We start from the raw sequence: 25489 nt of genomic DNA, 5'->3' as shown, positions 1-25489 counted from the left end.
TGTCAGCCCTCTCCACCTCAGTCCCTTTGATGGTCAGAGACAGCAGAGGGGAGGGGTTCTTCCTGAAGTCTACTATTTTTTTTATCTTGTTTATGTTGAAGAGGAGGTCATTCTCCTCTCCATAAACAAGAATGTTGTTCACCAAGCTTCTGTAGCCCAACTCGTCTCCCCCTTGATGACGCCCAGAATGGTGGTGTCATCAGCATATTTAATGATGATGGTGTTGTCATGGTTGGAGACACAGTCGTGGGTGTACAGGGTGAAGAGTTTGGGGCTGAGACAGCAGCCTTGTGGTGAGCCTGTGCTGATTGTGAGCTCAGCCGACACCCGCCCTCCCATTCTAACTACCTGGTCTTTCAGTCAGGAAGTCCAGAATCCAGTTACAGGTGGGCGTTGGTACACCGAGGTCTGTCGTCTTCCCGGGTGAATGGTGTTGAATGCAGAACTGTAATCCAGGAAGAGCATCCTAGCATATGTACTGCTGTTGTCCAGGTGTTTCAGGGTATGGAATAAAGCCAGAGCAGTCGCGCCGTCCACTGATCTGTTGGGGCAGTAGGCAAACTGGAGGGGGTCTACAGTGTTCGGGACCATGTGGTTAACGTGTGTGAGGACCAGTTTCTCTAAGCATTTTATGGCGACTGATGTGAGCACCACTGGCCTGAAGTCATTCAGAGTGGATGTGTCTGATGTCTTAGGGACCAGTATGTAATGGATTTTTTGAAAATGCGAGGAACTACTGCTTGGGTTAAAGACAGGCTGAAGATGTCTGTATACACACTAGCTAGTTGACCCCCACAGGCTCTCAACACTCTAGGGGGGACACCGTCTGGTCCCGCCGCCTTATGGGGGTTTACCTGTCTCAGAGCCTTCAGGACCTGTGTGTGTCACCTGAAAAGCAGTATTTTGAGGAGGTATCTGTGCTCATCCTGTCAAATATTCATATAGTAGCTCTCCAGTTTTTGGAAGTATGCTCTCTTTGCAGCTCTGATGGACTTCTGTAGCTCATACCGGGCTTTCCTGTACTCCGCTTGGTCCCCTGACTTAAAAGCTTCCCATCTCTTCCTGATTTTCTGTTTTATATCCATATTAAATCATGGTTTTTGGTTGTGGAAAACACACGCCATATACTACACTCACAACGATACATTGCAGCTCTTGAGGTAAATAAAATGGCCTTAGCTTTAGTGTTAAATATTACACATCTTCAGAACAGAATTTAGAAAGAATCTTACAGTCTGTGCACCTGGACTGTTTGACGAAGGCGGCCATTCCTCCTCCATGGGTCTTGCTGCAATCCTGTCTGAACACAGAGTAACCATCCAGAGTTATACCCTCATCGGGAGGCTCTTTTCCCAGCCATGTTTCACAAAAACAGTCCTGGAGCAGTCCTGTATGTCCTTCTGCAAGGTAATCCAAGCGTGGAGTTCATCCAGTTTATTATCCAGAGACTGGACATTCGCGAACAGTATAGCGGGGAGGGCTAGGCTGCCGCTGATAACCAAGCGCTGGAGCCTCCAACTCAGCATCTTTCACATGAACGTGCTCGCAGACTGCCAGGAAAAACCAGACTTAACAGAGCCAGCTGATAATCACCTTCATGGTACCAGTTATCCAGGAAGACCGATGTTAAGCTCAGTGAAACCAGAAAACCTCAAATTAGCCAGAATTGAACTGAACTGGCTTCATAGCACAGGCCCCAGCTTACAAAGTCTCAAAGATAATCCAGTCTAAAAAAGTAATGAATAGTCCATCCTACTTTTTTTCAAGGTTTGAGGCAAGTTAGTTGGGCCTTAGAATCAAGACGTGGTCCCTTTTTATATCTCTACACCAGCGATAGCTGTGGCTGGCGTCATTATGTTTTCAGGTTGTCTGTATGTTCATCTGTCCCATTCTTGTGAAATTGATATCTCAGGAACACCTTAAGGACAGCTCTTCAAATTTGGCACAAATGTCCACTTGGACTCAAGGATGAACTGATTAGATTTTGATGGTGAAAGGTCAAGGTCAGTGACCCCACGTCTGTCCCATTCCAATGAAACTGACTGGTTGGCGGAGGCATGCCGCTGCGAAGTGGTAATTCTAGTTTGATTTATACTGTATCTGTACATTAGAACATTTCAATCAAAAAATAAAAAAGAGAAAAAGTAACATAAGAACTCTTAGGCCAGACATTAATAACAGAAAGTTGCAGGACAAATAAAAAGAAGTGAGGAGCTTAAAAGAATACATGTTAATGAGGCCACCAAGCTGTTATAAACATGAATCCCATGCATCTCAAGCATTGTCCTCAGTGACAGCAGTTTTCATCTGGGATATCACATAAACTAACTAAACTAGAAAAAAAAATCATCATTTAGGACCTATCACACTACAAGGCATCAATACTTGATGAGAGTGTCTGCAATAGATGTGCTCAACAAGGCTTATGTTCTAAACAATCCACTTCAGGGAATCATGGGAGACAAAGGAACATGGACAACCAAGTTCTTCTGAACTAGACTGACATGCTGGGAATAACAGCCTTTACTTGTCATCTGAAAAGTGAAGGGTTTCTGAAATTCTGCAGAGTGATACTGACTGCCCTACCACACTTTAAAAATTAACCAGCGACAATGCCTGAACCCAGTATATTTTGTTTCAAGCAACCAAACAACAGCTTCAAACACTTTCAGTTACTAGTTGTAAATGGTCTTATACTTGTATAGCGCCTTTCTACGCTCTTACAGCACACTCAAAGCACTTTCACATTATTCAGCCATTCACACTCCCAAGCACTCACGCATTCACACACCGGTGACATCATCAGGAGCAACTGGGGGTTCAGTGTCTTGCTCAAGGACACTTCGACATGTTGACTGGACAAGCCGGGAATCGAACCACTAATCCTCCGGCTAGGAAACGACCCGCTCTACCTCCTGAGCCACAGCCGCCCCCCAGTTGTCACAATACACAGTCAGAAGCAGGTGTGGAACATAACTAAGTACATTTACTACAGTAATGTGCAAGTACTGTAGTTTAGTCTAATTATGTGTTACTGTACACTTTACTTAAGTATTTCCATGTTTTTATATTTCTATTTCACTAGATTTTAGTACAAAATATTGTACTTTTTACTCTACAACAATTAACTAGGCAGATCAATATTTATTTTATAGTTTTAATCTGCATAAAAACTATATCTTCAGCTTTTAATATATATGACAGTGTTCACTGCTTGTAGCCTTTACCAACTACAACATATTGTACTTCTAGTTAGATGCTAAACTACATTTCGTTGCCTTGTACTTGTACTTGTGTAATGACAATAAAGTTGAATCTATCCATCCATCTATTCATTTTCTAAACTGTTTAGTCCCAAACGGGGTCACGGGGGGCTGGAGCCAATCCCAGCCAAAATTGAATCTAATCTAATCTAATTAAAATGCTATTTACATGTGTAATATTTCACTAACATGTTAGCTATAACAACTTTAGAAGGCCATGAGGTTGATTTTGTTGGTGGCAACTGATGATTTGCTATGGCGACCCCTAACGGAAACAGCTGAAAGAAGAAGAACATGAAGAAGAAGAAATATTTTAATAGAAATATTTTAATAGAAACATAACATTAAAAAAGTGGACAAATGCAAACAAAGTCACTCAGAGTGCAAATGATGGGAGGGCCAGTTTTGCTCAGTGAGTTATGGTAGCATGTGGACGCCTGCCTAAAACTTGCTTTCCTCTGTTACCAGATTGGGAACACCCTACATAAGACAGGAAAGCCCTGCCCCAGATGCAATTACACCATATTGATTCTGGTTGAGGGAAAGCATCTTTAATCACTACCACTCGTACCAACACACACACACACACAAACAAACTGTGATAAATGGCATTGTTTTCTTAGAGTCATCATACAGTAATAGGAAAGCTAGACAGCAACACACTGGGCAGGCCCAGGCTAATGCAACTATCTCCAGAGGAATAGTCACAGAAGACTTTAACTTGAACGATAGCAAGAACCACAGAGTCCATAAAAGCAACCAATCAACCATAAAGCCTACTTATGTGTTCAGCTAACTCAAGGCTATCAGCCATGTTAACTTGGCCACCGCCAGGGCTTACCAAATGTGAGAATGCATTTCTGTTTCAAAGAGACAAAGCAGGGCTATCGGCTTGCCTGGGCTCATCATTCTGGGTTCAACATGATAGTGAGCAGATACACCAGAGAAGAGACTGGAAAAAAACACCTCATCCTGCCTCCATCCACACTGTCCGGAGAGAACAAGCCTTTGATTCAGTGTTCTTTAATGGCATATAAAGTTGTGTGTGCCTGTGCCATATATAGCTGGTGCCTCCTCAAACAGCAGATTTGTGGTGGTGTGCTCAGGGCCTTCTGACAGGGGTTTCCAATAGAGATCTGTGACCAGAATGGGCTGATATGATCATGAGGCCCAGTTTAACACAAGACTTGATTGAGGGGTTAAGATGACATGTCAGTGTGGTGGCATTTTAGTAGTTCATCTCTGACCACTTACATGTGAAAGGTGAGGCTGAGATGACTGACACAGGCAGCCACTAACTTCATTTCACAGCAAGCTGAAGACAATGATAAGGCTTGTTAAGTAGCACTAATTGATTTTGATGTGGTGTACGCATTAGAAAACAGTCGGCTATCTACACACACATCTGATACAAGGCAACATTATTCATTTACAGTCATGTTTTTGGTGAGTACTAACTGTGCATCCAATATTCACTCTTTTTGGCTGAACAATTCACTTTAGTTGCTAACTAGCACCAGCTAGTTGCTAATTTTATTCATCTGCTGTGTGGTGAACTATTGTGCATTTATCAGAACTTTTTCTGCAAAACTAGCTGCCTGCTGCAGAGCAGACAGCCGAGTGGTGAGGCTGAACCAAAGAAAGCTGCAGGCCATAAAACCAAAACACCTCACTAAAAGTTGCTAAGATGCTCCACTGAGTTGAAGGGAACTACAGAGTCAATTAGTTATTGTCTCTGGGTTCATCACAGGCCATAACTTAACCAATTTGTAATATAAAATATGTTTACAGAACTTACCACATCTCTGTTTTTAACTTAATGTAAGTTTAAAATACAAAATAACATTATTTGAGTGAATCAAATTTAGTCCGTGTATTTTTTCAATATGGGACAAACAAAGGCTAACATGAAACATCCCCAAAACATACTCTCTTTTTTGATCATTTTTGAAAAACATATCAGTAAATATGATTTTCATTTATATATTTTGGTTCTATTATCACAATGTTTTGCCAAAGCATCTGATAACGACATAAAACAAAAATAAGCGTGAGTCCAGCTGACAGAGTGTTAGATAGCAGTGTAGCAATAGCTTGCACAGTCACTTGTGTTCCAAGCAAAGGAAACAAAGTGTAGCCCAGCCAGCTCCCCTGTCACTCTGCAAATCACTGTGGTCCAGTGAGGAAACGTATAAAAAGAAATGCATGCTGGATGGTCAAAGCCATTGTAACTTCTCTCTGCAAGTCATTCTCATTAAGTGCACCAGCAAAATAAAATATGTTAGTGCATCGCCAAGAAAGTTCCTGGTTTGAGTTCCGGTCGGCCAGGGGCATTTCTGTGTGGAGTTTGCATGTTCTCCTTGTGCCTGAGTGGTTTCTCTCTGGGTACTCCGGCTTCTTCCCACAGTCCAAAGACATACAGCTTAGGTTGTCTGGTGACTCTAAATTGCCCGTAGGAGTGAGTATGAGTGTGTGTGGTTGTTTGTCTCTGCATGCCAGCCCTGTGATAAATTGGCAACCTGTCCAGGGTGTACTCCACCTCTCACCCAATGTCAGCAGCCCCTCCACAACCCTTCTTAGGATAAGCAGTATGGATAGATGGACTGCATTTCATTATTTTGCTGCTGTCACTTTCTTTTTTGAATACCAGACTTAATCTACTGTGGATGAGAGTCTTAATTACCACAGGTGATGGAATAAAGCATTCCAACAGCCAAGATGCCCCAGATAGACTCAGGACCTAGACCATCACCACAGCACAAAATCTATATGATAGTTTCAACTCAGCATCATTGATCAAAGAAAGTGATGAAAATTGATCAGTTCTGATGGGGTTCAATCTCCAGAAATCCCACAGTGGCACGATAGAAATGCTCAAGAATGAACTACACCCTGCGGCATATTGTAAGGTAGTGTTTGCACTCCCTTCCTTCACTTACTAATATTGTGTTACGTATTGCCATATAGCATGTTGACCCATCTGTGTACGTGTCATAATCATGCATGTAAAACAGCAGCAAGATTCCATGAGCGTAGTTGTTTAAGGCTGAGTGGCACATCGCATGGACAAGGCTAGATTGCTATGCCATGCTTGAGATTAAATCAGCAACTCAGGATAATAGCCCCTACTGATGCATGTGGCTGTGTGTTCTGTGCTCGCCCCAGTTTCAGAAAACAAAGAGAACCCGTGATGTGAAGTGAAATCTCACCCACACATGTCCAGATACAACCCGGCCAACTTCAAAAGCTCATTCACAACAATATTATTAATTTCTTTCTGAAGCATGTTGCATCATTGATATGTTGTACAGTAGAAATTGGTGCTCTTGACATTAACAGAAAAACAATAAATCTCTGGAGCCTGAACAAAGACAAGTTGAGTGGAACAGGGAGAAATATGGCAGAGAAACTTATACTGTAAATGAAGCAGACATTCCTCAAAAGCAAAACGCAGTTCAGTGAAGCTTTAATATCCTCTTTAGAGAACAATCGTTTCCAAAATGGCCACCAGACCCACACATTAGAGGAGTTAAAATTAGCTGTTGAGATCTTACTTTATAATGGTAAAAGATATTGACTTTCAAGGGAAGTCAGAGAAATTGATTGATTCAATACATTTTTTGTGGAGCCAGCACTCAGTGGCCATTAGTCAACCTGCAGCTTAAAAAACTTTCACACCAACTCTACCATTAAGCCGCAGCGGCTGCTGCTTAGTTCAAGATAAAAGGTTACACAGTTACATGGTACTACAGAACCACATAATTGTTTTCCTTCATGATGTTTGTGAAAAAAGTAACATTCTTGTTTTCTTTTAATAAATGTATAACAGAAAAATCATCAATTTAATCATCAAATGTCAAAGAAATACAGTATATCCGACATATTTACAGATGCCAAATAACCATTTCAGTCACTGCAGATGTTGTTTAGTACTGCTTCACTGCCTTGGTCATCTGAGAGAGCCCTATGGCTTAAACACCAGTACAACTCAAACTGACACATGATATAGGAGGATACTTGGTCAGCTATGATTTAAGAATGTTTTCGGGCCTCTCCTCTCTGGTGATCGTGATGTGGTTGACTTATGAATATTTTGCCAGCTATTCCTGAGGTTGTGACTGATGCTTACTTTAATACAATTCTGATCTTATAAGTGAAAAATATTATAGACTTACCATGTAGTATCAACAACATGTATTTTACTATAAGATAAAGTTGTATAAAGTGATGAAGAATAAATACAATGCTGATGACACAAAAAATATGTTAGTGCTGAAATTACATATTAATTAAAGCGCTAACAGTTTCCCTCCTCTATGCTGCTTGCATTTTTCAAGCATTCTAAATGACTTACCATTTACGGTCAGTTTCTTGACAGAAAAACAATGGGCATAATCAATAATACACTCCCTGATTAGGTTAGGTGTTGCTTTTCAAGGGACATTCCATTATTTTTAAGCTGATGGGGGCATGTTTCCCCTCAGAGGTTTATAGCGGATGGAGTTCAGTGGCGATTTCAAATTTAGTGTGCTGAACTGTAATATAGTGCTTTGTCATGAACCTACAGGCAGTTGGTTTGCTTTCTGATGATCACACACTAAACTATGACTTAGTAGGTTTCATCCACCATGAACGCTCTTTATCATTGTGTCACTACTTGCAATGCCCTACAACTTGTTTCCATTCACCTGTAATTCCAAACAAGCTTCACAGCTCAACCTCAGTGACCAGTGCTAACTGGCCTCTTCCTTCAGAAGACCTCCCGTAGAAGGTTTCTGAGGTCCAGCAGATTTCTTGGAGGAGGATCTGCTGTGTATAGTTTGACTCAACAAAGCCTTGTACCTTCTGATTAGTGCAGCTAGCCACTAATTTTGATTAAGATGCTGGAGAATAGAAAGCACAGGCATATAAATGACTAAATGGCTGGCTTCCCAGAGGTTCAGACTTCAGGAGAGCACACAGTCACTCAGGAGAAGGGCTGTGACACGGCCAGCTCCTAAGATCAGCCTCCACCCAACCAACTTGAAGTTCATTATCGTAGACGATAATGAACTTCAATTGAAAGTTGGGGGAGCTAATATAGAACAAGTATATGAAATTAAGTTTCTAGGTGTCATAGTTGATGACAAATTCTCCTGGAAATCTCATATCAGATATGTTCAGCACAAAATAGCAAAAAATATATTGATATTAGCAAGGGTTAGATATATTTTGGATGGGAAAGCACTACGCATTTTGTATTCTTCATTGATTTTACCATACTTAGAGTATGGCGTTGAAAACTGGGGAAATACATACAAAAGCTCACTTCAACCATTGTATATATTACAAAAAAGAGCAATAAGAATTGTGCATAAGATGGGGTATAGGGATCACACCAATGGAGCTTTCATACAGTCTAAATTGTTAAAATTTTTTGATTTAGTGGGATATAAGACTGCTGTGTTTATGTATAAAGCCAGGAACAATTTATTACCTGGTGGAATTCAAAAACGATTTAATGAAAGGGAAGGAGAATACAATTTAAGGGGTCAGTTAAATTAAAAAATTCATGCTATAGGTACAACCAAAAAAAGATTTTGTATTTCCATAAGTGGGGTAAAACTATGCAATAATTTAAGTGTAGACATAAAAAATAGTAATAGAATTGACGAGTTTAAACATAAATATAAAGGTATGTGTCAATCAAGATATATGCAAGAACAGGCTTAATGATTAATTAGATAGAACATTGTGGGTGTGGTGTATGAATGTTAACACTCTGTAATAATTCTTTAGTATATTACTTGTGTGGTGTAGAAGAGAAGTATTTAAGGATGTAATTATGTAAGAATGTTAACACTGTTAATATTTTTTTAGTATATTACTTGTGTGGTGTAGAAGAGAATTATCTATGTAGAGATACTGCTTGCAAACCAATGATGTAAGATGATGTCATGGGGTAGGACTGGATAAGTCTGACTTCTTCCTACTCCATTCAAGCATGTATTAGGTATAAGCAAATTGATATTGGATTAGCATTTGTTGGATATGTGTAAAATTATGTGTGTTGACATATCAACTGTCTTTACATGCTTGAAAGAATAAATCAAATCAAATCAACTTCTCTACTTACCAGCCCTGGCAACCTCAGTCCTTGTTCATCTTAAAAGCACACTGTCATATAAAGCTGTGAAACCTGAGCCGGCACTATAATGACAACACTTCACTGTAAAATAACTTTTCACTTTTCCTATAATGCAAAAATGCTGGTGGCAAATGTCTCATTCTGTAAAACAAGTGCTATTCGGGGGATTTAGAACAAAGGACCTGGTGGCACTACAGTAAAAACTCCTTAGGATACCTCTTCTCAGAAAAATAAATATTTTGTACAAACTGTTGAGACATTTCACAGACTGAGTGAATATGTTGACCTGCTGGTGGCACTAGAGGAAAAGTCAGGGTGCAGAAAAGGCAGCTGGGTTCATCCGCTGAGGACCAAATACATGTGTACAAACCATCAGTGTACCCAGTATAACCTATCCATAAGCCATGCTGCAAGCTAATAATGACATACTTTGATGACCATTAGTTGGTGGTGCTGTGAGGTGCTTATTGTAACACAGACATTTAAATATTGTTCTATTGTGTCATGTTGAGATTTGACCTAACAAGAAGTCCACACTTCCACAAATCCGCATAACAATACAGCATTAACTGAGCGAGGATTTCAGGTCTAATTGGGCATTCACTGCTGACGCATTAACATGAGTGCCACTTAAGCAAACTGCTTCATTTCATAGCCACTTGATATGAATCATGACTTGATCTCTGGAAAATTGCATCTGAGTAAAAGCATTGTGTCTCCTGTCAGAGGCTTGTATGCAGGTCTTACATGCGGGTGATGCTCTCTGTCCTGACGTCTCCTTCCAGGAGCTAGTGCAGCCAGCATTAATGCTTATTTGACAGTAAGTAGCCTCAACACAGGATAAGCAAGACATACTTTAAAAGGAACACCACACGAAGGACAAGATAATTACAAAGTATTGATTCAAATACAATGTAAAATATCCTTTTCTTTTAACAGTTTGCTGCTTGTATACAACCAGCTATACAACATCCACTGGAACTGACTGGGGTTGGTAGCTTGAAACTGCCAGCCATTCAGCTACGGGCAGCACTTATATGAAAGGCCCTCAACATCAGCAACTGTGTTTTTAACTTCAAATAAACAGTACAAGATATATCCAGTCCCAATCCTATGACTAATACAACTGGCACCTTAGTGCCATTTACACTGAATGAAGGTTGTAGTAGCCACAAGACCTGTGTCTGATTGATGAGAAACGTTCACTACTGCTAGTCTGCCCAGTAGTTCCCATACTATCAGAAAGTCCCCACAGCAGGGACTTTTGGCACTATAAACTACTGCAGAAAAACAAAATTTACTTCCTGGTTCCTCCTGTCTAAACAAGGTAAGTATCTTCAGTTTCCTGGAAAAGTTCCTGCATTGTGAATGGTCTCACTGTCACTTTGAAACACACAGTCACAGGTCCAAAAGGTCAGGAAGTCATTGATTTAAATACAGTCATAGATAAATGATAAGAAATTTAAGCCAGTCACATAAGCGAAGAGTTCACACTGACATCTGAGTGAAGGTATCTGTATGCTTTAAAGACAGTGCAGATCAGTTGTGAGGGATACCAGAAGAACTGCTCTTTGAATTGTTTTCCTTCAAAGAGCTTTTCAAGATCATCAAACAGGATTTGAAACACCCTTTCCAACAGTAGAGTAAAGTTGAAAAGCAGTCAATCTGACACTCATGCCCACTTTAAACAGCAACAGGTCATGTGTACAAATGTACAGATGTACAGTCTCCTTGAAATGACATCGGTCCCACACAGGTACTTACTGACTTGCAAAACTACAACTGGAGAAGACAAAACTGAGCGGAACTGCTGTGATGCTGCAGATCTGATAGCAACCCCAAAACAAGATAATTTGCCCACAGGAGCACAAAAATCGAAAAATATCCTTCAATCCATTTGTTTCTTGAATTTTCCAAAGCAACCATTCAATTTGAAATTCTGCCAAAAAAGCCTTTGTTGCTTCTTCATTAAGATGACACTACTCCAGATGTGGCCGAATATCCTGACAACACATATCCTCTCTCAAACACAACACCCAGATACCCAGACTCCTCCTGTTTCAGCCCTCCTTCCTTATTCTTGTTCTCTCTTTTTCCTAACAGCCAGGCCTGCTATCTTTGCATACAGCCTTGCAGAAAGTCTTGCTATGCGTCCACAAGCGACTGCCACAGATGGTAAATGACCCGTCCCTGTCTTGCTCCGTCTTCGTCCCCACAGTACCCACATTCCTCCCTCTGGGGTCAGAAAAGAGTGTGCTGCAAATTTGGCCAAAGTGGGATGACACATTGGAGAGTGAGCAGAAAAATGCTGCAGCAGTGCATTCTGTCCATTTGACCAGTAAACATTAGCACCCATTTCACCACCGCAATGGAAATGTAACCTATTACTACAGAGAGGAAGAGGGTAGTAGTGACAGTGGTGGAAGGAGTTGGTGGGGTGACAGGGCTAATGTTGTATCACGCAGAAGGTAACATTGAAACTGTAGATAGGACTAAACACACACACACACACACACACACACACACACACACACACACACACACACACTGCCTTCTCCCTTTTCCCGCTACTTCCTTTCTATCCCCAGAGTCTCTCGTCACTTCCTGCCCATTGAGACTCAGGTGGGCCATCCACTTTCAAGCTGTCATGCTAGCATGAGAGCTCATCACCCCCTCCCCACCCACTAACACACACACACCAAAAAAACACCCACAACACACATACTGAAACACACTATACTACATACCTACAATCTATATCTTCCCTATAAATGCACATAAGTCATCATGCCTGCACATCTGCACATCGCCTCACACAGTATCATGTTTGTGTGTGTGTGTGTGTGTGTGGTATGTCTGGAGAATACTATTCATGTTCAACCACACAAACACTCACGCTGTCAAAAGCAATGTATTTGAAGCAAGGGAAGAAGGAGGTCATGGGGAGATGCAAGATAAAATAAAGACCAATCTCAGTCTTCCTCTTACCTTCCAGGAGGAAACAGCTCACCTGGATGCCTCTGAAGAGCAGACAGAACGCATTCAGGCCAACCTCTCTCCCTGCAAACCAGCTCAAAACATCTCTCTCCCTCTTTCTTCCTCTCTCACTCTATGTCTCTCCCTTCCCTCTCTTCTGCTCCCTTCGCAAGCTGGAAATGATGAGATTGTACTATAAGCAGAAGGGGAGGAGAGTGAAATCTGAAGTGGCGGAGGGTATTAGAAGCCTGCGTTGTTTTTGGCCGACAGCCCTGAGAGACTGTGATCTCGCAGTTCATGAGGGATAAGGGGGGAGGGCACAGGGGGAGCGATAGGTGTGATGCAGCAGTTGGAAAAAGAAACGTCTGCCCATGAGGACATCCTGAAACCCTAGAGTACCCCTGCTCAGCTGAGATGGTACAGCCCAGAGGAGTTTAAGGAAGCAAACAGTGTCTGCAGCACCAGCAGCTAGCATCTGAGGCTACACAGCTGAACTAAGCAAAGTGAAGCTGAGCTGTATTAAACTGGGCTTGTTCTGTCTGCCTCACTGAGGTCCAACACCTCCAATAAAATGTCAAACCTGGGTTTTTAGCCAGCACAAAGCATTCACTCTTCCTACAAGATCCTAAGATAAGATAATAGAAATGTAGCCACAGAACTTCATTAGACCCTCCTCATCAACCAAGGCCTCACTTTGGAATATTACCATGTTCTCCAAGAGTAGAATTGTGCTTTTCCAAATTTTTTTCCCAGATATTTTCCTTGCTCATGACCTTTGAACAACTCCAAGAGAAATTCAATATAGTCTACCTGCACACTGATTTACAGCCTTTATACTGTGGACTATAAAGCATAATAGTTTTCATTGCCTCCTCCATCCAAAGAATTGAATGAAAAGTGCTCTGTTACAAAGCATCATAATAGCATTACCTAAATTGAAGGTTTCAGTGCACAATACTCAAACAGCTCTTAGAAAAGACACTACATACTAAAACTTTACAATAACAATGTACTGGCTTAAGGCACTGTGCTCTACAGATGCTGTTTTTCGCCATTATATTAATAAAAAATACATCTTACAATAGCTTTTGTTTAAACTTTTCACTAAAAAATATAGTTTTTTACATCACATGTTGCAGTGCTGTGCCACTTTGAGCTTGCCCACTCCTCTTACAGACATTCTGAAAATCAGCCACAGTGGAACGCGGGGGGGAAAGTGTCATGATTTGGTTCCGCTGCTTCCTGTCCAGCTTTTATTTTGATGTTACGTACTTCCTGTTTTTGTTTCACCTTAGTTTCGGTCTTTTTACGTTCTTCATCACTCACATTGGTTTCACCTGTTTCGTTATTGTTTGCACCTCTATTTAGGCAGCGTCCTCCCACCAGGACGCTGCCAGATTGTTCTAGACCCCAGCTCTGACTTTCCAGCATTTTCTTCGGTTTTGGTATTTTGTGTTTCTGACCCGGACTGTTACCTTGGTATATTCGTTTCTGCTTTGCCCTCTTGTCTCGGACTGCCACAGTGTATGATATCAGACTTCCCTCTGGACTACGTATTTTGGATCACCTCTGTTGGATGTGTTTGCTGGCTCTGACCTCGGACTGTTAAGGACATGTGAGTTTTGTGTTTTCACCGTGTCTTGTATGGTTTTTTGTTCAACGTTAGTTCTCTTAATAAAGAGACGGTTTTGTTTTACACTTCCTCGTCTGGCCATTTAATTGAGTTCACCTAACACTGCCGTTTCTGACAGAAAAGGGAATGTCAGGGGTCATGGATCAGCTTGCCGGAACTGTATGGGGAGTGACTAGGGAAACACGTTTCAAGAAGTGGATAGCGGATGCCAACATGGCGCCTTCCATTAAAATTTGAGCATAGTGCACACAAACAGCATCAGTGCCACTGGGGCAAACTGGCAGCAAGGTCTGACTCGCTGTAACATAACAAGACTCCTAATGGATTCAGGGGAGACACAGCAGCTCAGGGGAGAAACATACGGTATGTTATCCAAGTGCATCAGAATTCCTTGACATCTTGCGTAATCACACAAGGCCCAGTAAGTTTCCAAATCAAGGCAGTCTGTCTATCTCCAATATTCACTACTAAGAGAATTATCCATATACAGTTTGCAGAACAAGCCAATGCATTTTTTCTTGTAATATTCCATCGATCCTTCCATTATCTATGCTGCTTATTCCTGAATAAGCATACCCACACTCCTACAGGCAATTTAGAGTCAACAGTCAATCTAAGCTGCATGTCTTTGGACTGTTGGAGGAAGCCGGACTACCCAGAGAGAACCCATGTAGGCACAGGGAGAACATGCAAACTCCACACAGAAAGGCACTGGGTCAGCCAGGGCTCAAACCTGGAACCTTATTGTTGTGAGGCAATAGTGCTAAACACTGTGCTGCTGTGCCGTTGTGCTGCCCTTTTCTGTAATATTATACACTAATTCAACAGCAGAAGGGTGCATTGCCCACGTTGCTTTAGGCCAGTTATTGCATATACAATATGCAGTGACAGTGGGAGCAGTGAACTGTTGACCTGAGACATGCCTCATAACACACACAAGCTGTCACCATGGTAACCGATGCACCACGGCTAAGTTTCAGAGGATCACATCAGATGCAAAACCAGCAACTAAGGGCTTCTACATGAAACTGAAGGAGTTTATGGACAGGTAGGATGTGCTTCCAATTCAAGAGATGCTACTATAGTGAGTGTGGGCCGTCCCTGGTAGGCTAGTGGTTAAGGTGCAGCGCTCTCGCCGCTGTGCCCCTGGTTCGAATCAGGGTTGCGTCAGGAAGGGCATCCGGCGTAAAACACATGACAAATGTCAACATGTGAGTTGTCAGTGTGACAATTCGCTGTGGTGACCCCTGAACGGTAAAAGCCAAAAGTGACTTTCTTTTCTACTATAGTGAGTGTCACTTTGAGTTTCTCTCTGACTATAAAACATATACTTTAAGCACAGATCATAATCTACTAATGGAATCTGTGCTAAATTCACATCACAGTCACCTTAACTGTATTCATTTCTTTCAGAGAATTCCTGACAGTGCAACATATTTCATTTATATTACATCAATGCAACTCTGTGAAGCATTATGAAGACTAGATCTTTCTACCAACTCAGTAAGACTGCTCACTGAATACCCACTCTGCTTCTATTTTTAATATGCTGTTTTGTTTTAATACTCTGCCACATCAACAACTTATTAAAAAACAATATGAATAAAAGTTTAAATAACAAATGAATGTCAATTTAAAAATGAATATGAATTCATTCATTTACTACAGAGTGAAACTGACCTATTTTTGTTAGTTATGTATAATATTCCCGGTTTTATATATCTCATTTTTAGTATAGTCTGTTTTCTGCCCTGTTCCAATTTTACTTTGCTGCTGTGCTGATGTAATTCACTATGAATAAAAACTTCAGTCATTACCTCTTGTCCTGATAAATTCAGCACAGTGTATTACAATCCCTTGACAGTACCTCCAACAGTACAACAAAGTTCTGACATACTCAACAATCTCAAGTTCACAGTCAGTTCTACTGTTTTTATTTACTGCAAAAGTAAACTCTGTATTTTCTGCACAGGATGTGTCACAGTAAAGCACCAACCTTTGAAGGAAACTTTTAATGTGTACCACTTGAAGGAAGAGTACAGTTTAGCACCAGTCAAAAACAAAGGGGAATAAAACAGCAAAGAAGAGACTGGAAATAGTGAGAGTTCAAAAACTGTGTTTCTGTTAAATATAAAAAGCTGGGAAAAGCCGAGTAGCAAGTGTGATGTGACTCATACAATTAATCCTTTGGGAATGTAGACATTATGTTGAGTTTTACCTAGTGTTTATTAGCAATTCACTTTTTTTTGTGCACACTGGCATTTTTTTCAACATTGTCTTTTATGTGAGCCTTCACCCTGACTGTTTATCAGGGTTATCTAGGTGAACATTTAAATCTAAATAAACATCTGTTTTCCTCCTCTCCATCTGGCTGCTATACAACAACAGTAATCCTTGTGGACAGCCCATTGCCTCTCCCACTTTTCTCCTAAAGTAACTCAGAGGAAGTGAGAAAAGCAGGAGAAGAACACATGTTTAACTGCATATGTTTGCACTGAAGAGAGCAGACAAGTGGAGAATCTTGCTTGAGAATTTTTTTTTTCTGATGTCATTTTTGCTAACAACCACTAGGTGAAGATAGATGAATGCATGAAGACATAACATATGAGAGAAATACTCCAAAAAGACCACATTGAGCACTTAACCTCAATTATAAAAATGGTAATAAAAGCAATCATTTCTAATGCTACTTAAAGTCCAGGGGTAGTGTATCACTGTGATATATGTATGAATATATAGTATACATCTCCATAGCCTGTTTCCTCAACTCATCAGCACTGTCAGACCAAACAGAGGTGAAGCTGCCTCCTAAATCATGTCACACACTGTCACACAGCAAAATACAAATCATCAGGTAGAGGACACTTTTCCTTTGTTCACGTTCTTCACTCCCCCCTGCCTTTCCTTGCTCCCTCTGTCTCTCTCTGTCATGGATGACCTTGACTGACAGGCTTGTTGCTACAGGAACCACACCGTGTCGATTATGTTGTGCTGAGGCTGAGGATGCTGTGAAATCCACAATAAGGTGGCTCAGATTGGATCTAAAATAGAATCAATTTTGAAGCCATAGCTGACAGCAATCAGGTAAAAGCATAAAACTGTAGAGGACATTATTTGCATTTTAACAGGATTTACCTCTGTAAACACACGCACACACACATACACTGAGTGCAAGCATTCTACAGAATAGTGTGTGTAGGCCAGGGGTACCCTGTAGGTCATCCATTATTAAGTCTTTCACACAAAATACTCTCCCAGCTACATTCGTGGCTTGACGTGGAAGTTTTTCCAGTCCGCCATCTTGAATAACATTACAAGCTCTCTTCCCTGCTCTGAGGAGCAAGGAAGCTGCCTGGAGGTCATGAATAAGATACCGTACATAAAACCATCCTTTGCATAAGGCTTTTATGGACCAACACGCTCCTTTATCGGAAATCAGTTGGTGATTGGACACTTTAGGTGAAGGATCAGAGGAAAGAACCTCTTATGTCTCTGAAAATGCTTCTTCAATTCCTCTCTTTTTGTATTATTTCATTGCATCTTTTCCTCACATCTTACATAGGTAGGACTAAGACAGGGAAGACAAGAAAAAGATGCAAGTCAGGGAAAAGTGGATGCATATAAGAAATTCAGGATGTACCCACTGTATACAGGCCACTGGGGGAGACTGTCCTCCTGTAAAATGCAGCAGTATACATTGTTTGTGGCAGCAGGATATTACAACAAACTGTTAAAGTATTATGGTTTGGCAACATCTAGTAACCATATTAATTATGACACGAGGAAAAGAATGGTCTTAGCATATACAGAGGCACAAAGTGTGCATTGGGAAGAGGTTTGAATGGATGGCTAGGAACATAAAACACAAGGAAAGTGGAGTTCTAGTCCAGTGTGATTTGTATTTTTCCAGTTTTTTTTCCCTAAATACAACAATGTGATTTTGTTCCTAAACATGACCAAGTAGTTTTCTTTTTAAATGTAAAGAAGTCATTTTTGTGCCTAAATATTAATATTAATTAAGTGTTTTGTGGGGCAAGCCGTAACGAAACAGTGACAGTTTCATAATTCTAGCTTCATATTTATGACTGTTTCCAAGATGATGGATTTCCAGTAGCTTACTGCTAGCTGGCCATTGTGTTTATGGCTCTTTCCATAATGATAAAGGCCCATAGAGCTTGGTAGTGTGACATACATTGTCGTTGATGTTGGCCGAATTGTTGCAGTACCTCTGCCACCATTGGTGTGTGAACGGGTGGATGATTGAATCTGTAAAGTGCTTTATCCAGGTACGGTAGAAGAGGGCTATATAAGTGCAGTCCATTTACCATTTTACCTCCCATGACCATAGGAGGGCTATTTAATGAGATGCCCCTAAGGGTCACATGAGAGGGAAGGGACAAATGACCACATGGGTTATATAGGTTGGAAGATTTGTTGCACTGGGATGACTCAGGGGGTCAGAGCAGAGTCACAACAGAGACAGTAGAACAGCCTGCCTGGCTGTGCAATGAGTACAAACTGAGAATAGGAGCGAGACAGAAGTTGCAATACATAAAAAAGCAGAAAGCCCTGTTCACATTGTTTGGTCTACTCCTTTACTCTTTGTGGCAATGCTTTCATGCACAGAGTCAGCCCTTTAAAAATGGTTTTCTGAACCTGACTGGCTGCTACCTGCACTTTCACATAGTGAATTATTGTTTTTACACTTTATAAGGATAATCACTTTATTTGGCCAAGTATGTTACACACACAAAGAATTTGTTTTTGGTACAGAACTGAGGCAGCCATCTGTGGTGCCAACTGACACCAATGGCTCTAACCATCAGGGGCAGCTTGGGGTTCAGTGTCTTGCCCAAGGACACTTCAACATGTGGACTGCAAGCACCGTGATTCGAACCTCCAACCCTCCGGTTGGGGGACAACCACTCTACCCACAGAACCACAGTAGCCTTTTTTTTTTTTTAAGGATAAGTTGCTGTTTGTATTACATGAACACAATATAATGTGTGAGTTTTTGAGGCAATCATAAATTCCCAGAATCTTGGACAATTTCTTCAAGCAAATACTTTATTTGATGTTTTTGTGTATCTGAAATAGATACTTTAGCATTATTTATAGTGGGGAGGAAAAAAGGAAGAAGGAGAAAAAAGCTTTAATCCAAGGAGGGGACTTCTGCACATACAGTACAATATATTTATAGAATAATGCTATTACAAAATGTGTTTTTTTCCTGTCTTTTATGTTGGCATTGATTTTCATTTGTTTTAGTTCGTTTTAACAGTCAGCTTGCAGAGACTTAAAACGTGTGTTCAGCCAGTCAGAAGCTGGAAGATACCAATTCACTTTATCTTTCCTCACTCCACTTTCATCTAAGATGGTATCGTCCAGCTTCCGACTGACTGAACACACCTGAGCCAGGTAATCAGCAGCAGGTCAGGCAGGGATAGTTGGAAAACAAGCAGGACAGTGGCCCTCGAGGACTGGAATTGGCCTCCCCTGTAACTATATCACCAAAAGAAGCTATCTACACTGGGCAAAATTATAAATGCAACACTTTTGTGTTTGCCCCCATTTTTCATGTGCTGAGCTTAAAGATCTACGACTTGTTCTATGTACACAAAAGGCCTATTTCTCTCAAATATTGTTCACAAATCTGTATAAATCTGTGTTAGTGAGCGCTTATCCTTTGCCGAGATAATCCATCCACCTCACAGGTGTGGCATATCAAGATGCTGATTAGACAGCATGATTATTGCACAGGTGTGCCTTAGGCTGGCCACAATAAAAGGCTCAGAAAAAGGAGTTTTTCAATCTCTATCAAATTTCTTTTTTGGCACAAAAAAACCCTACTGGTGCTATGCAATATGTGTAAAGGATCAGGTGAACAACAGTATTCAGATTTCAATAGTGATCCTTTTTTTCCAGCACCGGAAGTAAAAATGTGGTTATCAAAGAAAATATGGTTGTGATTTTTTTTCTCCAAACTACAATCACACCATAAAAAAATCACAACCACTTAAACACCCAAACAGTTTGTGTAGAAATTGTCTTTCTGTGTGCTTCCTGCAACATTGTTTTGGCTGTGACAACTCATTAAGGCTGACAGTGTGAGAAACAGTACATGGGGCTAATGTATGTATTTTTATTTGTGCTTCAAGTGGAAGAGACACAACAGTCAATCTGGTTCACTTGAAAGTAAAATGAAAGACAGACCAGTGAAATCATGGCTGCTTCTTTTGTCATGGGGCTTGTGTGCAGTGATTTCTTTCATTCAGCTGCACACTGACCTACAGTACATCAGCTTCATAACAGGATTCATTCACCTGAGTCACATTATGATAGACGCTAACTCCCGATACGCATCTATGACATCAAATAACTGACACATTTCTCTGACCTGGATATCTCAGTATTATTGCAACCTGTCAAATCCACCTATGGGTCCAAACACATGCTACAAAGCCAGAGCTTTAAACACAGCCATCCTTTCTTTTTACTGGTGCAGACAAGGAATTTTTAAGAAACCTAAAATGTAATGCTGAATTATAAAGGAGAAATTACATTATATTTTCCAATTAATGTTGAAATGTATTCAAGTAAAATGCCTGTGAATGGCAATTCTTAACATTTCTACTTATCAAATGCCATTTTAGACATTGTTAAATCTTGCTTTATGGTTCTATATTGAATCTACACCGTAGGTACAATGTAGGTAACGTGTAGCCTCGTATTCTATGCACCTCTCCAGAAATGCAACTACACATCGTGGCAACACAGACAACAACTAGAGAAATGCATTTCCTGTCCTGAAAGTATGCTGCAGTACAATGTTCCCAGTAATTTGAATGGGGGAAAATTTCAAAATAAAGCTAGATATTTCAGAAGTCTGAAGTCTATAAAAGTTCTGAGTCAAACAATGAAGTCCTGGGAGACTTGAACATTTTGATAGCTGAAATAGCTGAAAGTATGCTTAAGTAGAATTTCCCCATTTATTTGAAAGGGCAAACTTTTCAGAATAAAGCTAAATATTTTAAAAGTGTGATGTTTTGAAAAATTGTTAATAGAAGCATGAATGCCCTTGAAGAGCTGAACACTTTGATAGCTGAAAGTAGAATTTTCCCATTCATTTGAATGGAGCAAGATTTTCAAAATAAAGTTAAATATTACAAAGGCATGAAGTTTAGAAAAATTCTGAATAGTGGTGTTCATCATCGGTTAGTTTTAAATCCAACATGACCCACTCAGTTTCAGTCGTCGTCGTTAAAAAGTGGTGAAGAAATGCAACACAATGGCATAAACACGCCATCACCAACTAGAGTTTTGGTGGTGTAATTGCAGAGTGACACAGACACACCAGGCACAAGCAAAAATACAACAGCATAAGCTCCAAACAGATAGCAATTTTGTTCTTCTTTGGCTGTACTGCTCAAGACATATGCTACGATGAATTTCATTTTCAGCTGCACTCATTTTATTATAATATGTTTGCTATTTCTACCAGTAACCCCATGCTGCTGTCAAATCAGCTGAGACTGCAATTTTAACACAGTCCCCTGGTGCAACCATTCCTTATTGTGCAAATTGGGTGTACAGGTTGTGCCTGATTGACATTTCTCTTAATCTACAACTATCAGTTGTGCAAGAAATATTTGCCTTTTTCATGGGTGAAATTTTACCAGGTCCCATTTGGTTTCCAAAAACATGGTCACAGAAGCAGCTGTGCACTATCCTTTAATAGGAAAGTTAATCAGATGTATATTTGCCAAAACAACCAGGAAATCTTTATCATTGATGTTTGTTTGTTTGTTTTTTTAAGAAAGAAGATGAATAAATGTGAGCAATCTTGGGCCCTGCTCTTCAAATGTGCCTTAGCTAATTCAACTGTTGTAAGTAAAACATATCCCTGGGAATTCTCTTTCAACTAGTTTGGTTCTTCCATCCATCCATCCATTTTCTAAACCGCTTAGTCCCAAACGGGGTCACGGGGGGCCAATCCCAGCCAGCTGCGGGCGAAAGGCGGGGTACACCCTGGACAGGTCACCAGCCCATCGCAGGGCCTGGTTCTTCAAATGTATTTTCAGAACTGATTTTAATCCTGGATAGAACATTATTTCTGCATGTGGTTAGTCTTCAAACAATATTGGGTGGACATTTGGTGAGAACCTCCTCCATGAACATGCAGGAGACTTTTCAGTGATAATCATAACTCTGCTAAATAAAGCCTTAATAAGATTTCTCAAAAAGATTTAGTTGCATGATCATTTTTCAAAGTGAGTTCTACAATTATTATGTGATAAGCATAAGCATACACTTTATTGCCAAGTATTTATCAAAAATACAACAAATGTGACTGCAACCCAATGGCTCCCGGTGTGCACAACAATATAAAAACAAAATAAATACAGAATATATACAAGTTAAAAAGCAAAACACAGACTAACTGTTCATGAGTGTGATGGCCAAGGGGAAGAAACGGTTTCTGTGCCTAGACGTTTTGGCATACCTGTAGCATCGTCCAGAGGGGAAGACTTCAAAGAGTTTGCAACCAGGGCGTGAGGAGTCTGCAGAAATCCTCTCTGCCCTCCTTTTGACCCGTGAGGTGTACAGGTCTACAAATGTCAGAGCAACAGGTCTGTAAGCATTCAGTTCCCTAATGGAGGGTTTCTAGGCAAGTGGGATGATGGTGGAGCATTTAAAACAGGAGAGAACTACACAAAGCTCTAGTGATCTACTGAAGATCTGTGTGAAAATGGGAGCCAACTGGTCAGCACCGACTTTCAGACAGGAGGGGGTCACAATGTCTGGGCCTGGTGCCTTACTGATCTTTTGTTTTTAAAAAAAGGCAACATACATCTATTTCACAGATCCTCAGAGGTGGTGAGCAGAGGTATTCCTAGAGGAAGCAGCTACTCGTTGCGGGTCCAAGATGAGGTGAGAGAGCGGTATAGAAGTCTGCCTCTCAAACCAATGGGCCAATTGATAGCTCAGCACAGTGGTTCTCCTGTACGCGTTGATGTCCCATAGGCTTCTCCACACTGATGACGGCTCGTTGGCCGGACACTAATTTTTCAGCCTTTCAGAGTAGGTCCCTCTTTGCTACTCTGATCTTCTTTGTAAGTGTGATTCTAGCCTGGTTACACAGGGACCTGTCCCCCCTCCTGTAGTCTGCTTCTTTGACATGATGGAGCTGTCTGAGTTTCCCTGTGAACCAAGGTTTATTGTTATTATACGGTATGTGCAGAGAGTCTTAATGGGCACACACATGTCCTCAGTATACTCATTCAAGTCTGTAGCTGCTAGTGTTGTTTTTGGCGACCTGTTTTAATTTTAGTTTTAGTCTAGTCTTTGTGTGAAGTTATTTTAGTTTTTATTAATTTTAATCACATTCATACTCCTTTTAGTCTAGTCTAGTTTTAGTTGATGAAAATTGATTACATTTAGTCTAGTTTTAGTCATTGAAAATTGCATTTTAGTCTCTTTTTAGTGATGCAATTCTATTTAACCCAGTCAATATAGTATAAGTACCTAGTAGTATAGAGGAAACCAAAAGTTTTTTAGCCAAGCCCATTTCAAAAAAGGTTATCTTATTATATTATATTATTGTTACCTTATAGACTCAAGAATACATCCAATACACATTTTGTGTGATTTTGTGGCCACATTTCTCCCCATCTTTTTCCACAACACATTGTTTTCTTTTCCACTTCTATGTAATTAAAGGTTTTCCAAATGTCGTTTCTTCTTTTTCTCCCAATGATGAACCCCGGCTGGCCGGCCATCGGTCCCTTTCTCTGTGTCAGACTTAACTTTGTTTGTTGTCATCTTCTAAATAATGTCGTGAGTGGGGCTTATGGAAGTGACGTCGCCTGTGTCTGTGCAGTGCAGCTTGATGCGGCCCCTGAAGCATGACACAGGAAACAGAAATACTGCAACATAATAATAACGTGACTGAATGAGACAAAATTACATTTCATTTCATTTCGGTCAATGAAAATAGAGACATTTAACTTTGCCTCTTCAGTCCATTTTCTCAACGTTTTGACTAGGCTTTGCAGCTTTGAGTTTCTGTCTGTAAGTGGGAATGGGGTGGCTCATGCAATGGTCTGAAAGCCCAAGCACTGCAGGGGGAACAGAGCAATAGGTGTCCTTAAATACAATTAAAAGCCAGATTACAAATTAAGCTCACATGAAGGCCCCAAAAAGTGCCTGATATTCAAAATAAAAGCCCCTGATTACAAAGTAAACTCACATGAAGACCCCAAAATGTGCCTGATATTCAAAATAAAAGCCCCTGATTACAAAATAAGCTCACATGAAGGCCCCAAAATGTGCCTGACTTTCAAAATAAATTGCCAATCCCGGCCGGCAATCGGGCGAAGGCAGGGTACACCCTGGACAGGTCGCCAATCCATCGCAGACTTTTTAAAATATTTAGCTTTATTTTGAAAATTTTGCCTCATTCATATGAATGGGAAAATTCTACAATACTCTATTTCAGGTATCAACATGTTAAGGTCAAGGTGTTTGTCATATGCACATTAGGAAACGTGTTTCTCTGTACAATGAAATTCTTACTTTGTTGTCCACATGAATGCCAAATAATACAAGTGAAATATCAATTGAAATATAAGGTGGATTTGAAATAACACAAATTTAAATATGCAGTAAAATTGCAAATCTAAGGCACTTTAAAGCAGCAAGTGAAGGAAGCAAATGAAAATACAACAAGAACACAATATAATGCACAGAGAATATATACTATATGGGAGCCGTGGGGTGCAAATACTCAGCAGTGAGTGTGCAATTATGCATATGGTGAATGAGTACCCAAACAGTACAGATGGAATTACATGAGGTAGATCCTGAGTAAGCTGTTTAGGAGTCTGATGGCAGTTGGAGTGAAAGAGTTTTTCAGTCTAGAAGTCATTTTGAAGCTGCTCACCCTCCCCACTTTGAGCCCCCTGATGAACAGTGGCTGATGAGTTCTCCTCTCCTTCTTCATGTTCACTATCATCTCCTTCATCTTGTCCGTGTTGAGGCTAAGATTATTGTCCTTGTACCATGACACCAGACCGGCCACATCCCACTTGTAGGCTGCTTTGTCCCCACCAGTGATGTGACGTATCGCTGCGGTGTCATCCGCGAGCTTTAGGATGATGTTGTCTTTGTGGGAGGTGACTCAGTCATGGGTGAACAGGGTGTAGAATATGAGACTGAGGACACATCACTGTGGGGTGCCAATGTTTGTGATAATGCTGGCTGAAGTCCTATTGCCAATCCTGACAGTCTCGGGCCTGCTAGTCAGAAAGTCCAGGAGCCAGTCACAGAGGGTGGGGTGCAGACCAAGTGTAGACAGTTTGTGGGGGATAACTGTGTTGAAGGCAGAGCTGTAGTCAGTGAAGAGTATCCTGATGCAGGAGTCTCCATTTTCCAGGTGAGAAAGGGAACAGTGGAGAGCAGCCGCGACGGCATCTGAGGGGGCGCTGTTGG

General features: G+C 40.8%; 1 protein-coding gene across 7 annotated transcripts in view; it reads right to left on the bottom strand.

Annotated features, from left to right (window-relative positions):
- Positions 1-25489, bottom strand: part of cdk14 (cyclin dependent kinase 14) — a 330986-nt gene that overhangs the window by 246681 nt on the left and 58816 nt on the right. The window contains exon 1 of one of the 7 annotated variants that reach the window (XM_020622248.1): positions 12401-12620. The exons of 5 other annotated variants lie outside the window; for them this stretch is intronic. The gene's annotated coding sequence lies outside the window, so the exon portion shown is untranslated. Of the gene's footprint in view, positions 1-12378; positions 12621-25489 lie in introns of those variants that run through there. One more of the 7 variants, XM_020622247.1, reaches the window with a different exon arrangement.

This window comes from Monopterus albus, unplaced genomic scaffold, assembly GCF_001952655.1.
Source record: "Monopterus albus unplaced genomic scaffold, M_albus_1.0 scaffold276.1, whole genome shotgun sequence".
Classification (NCBI taxonomy): domain Eukaryota; kingdom Metazoa; phylum Chordata; class Actinopteri; order Synbranchiformes; family Synbranchidae; genus Monopterus; species Monopterus albus.
This window is presented reverse-complemented; position numbering and strand designations above follow the sequence as displayed.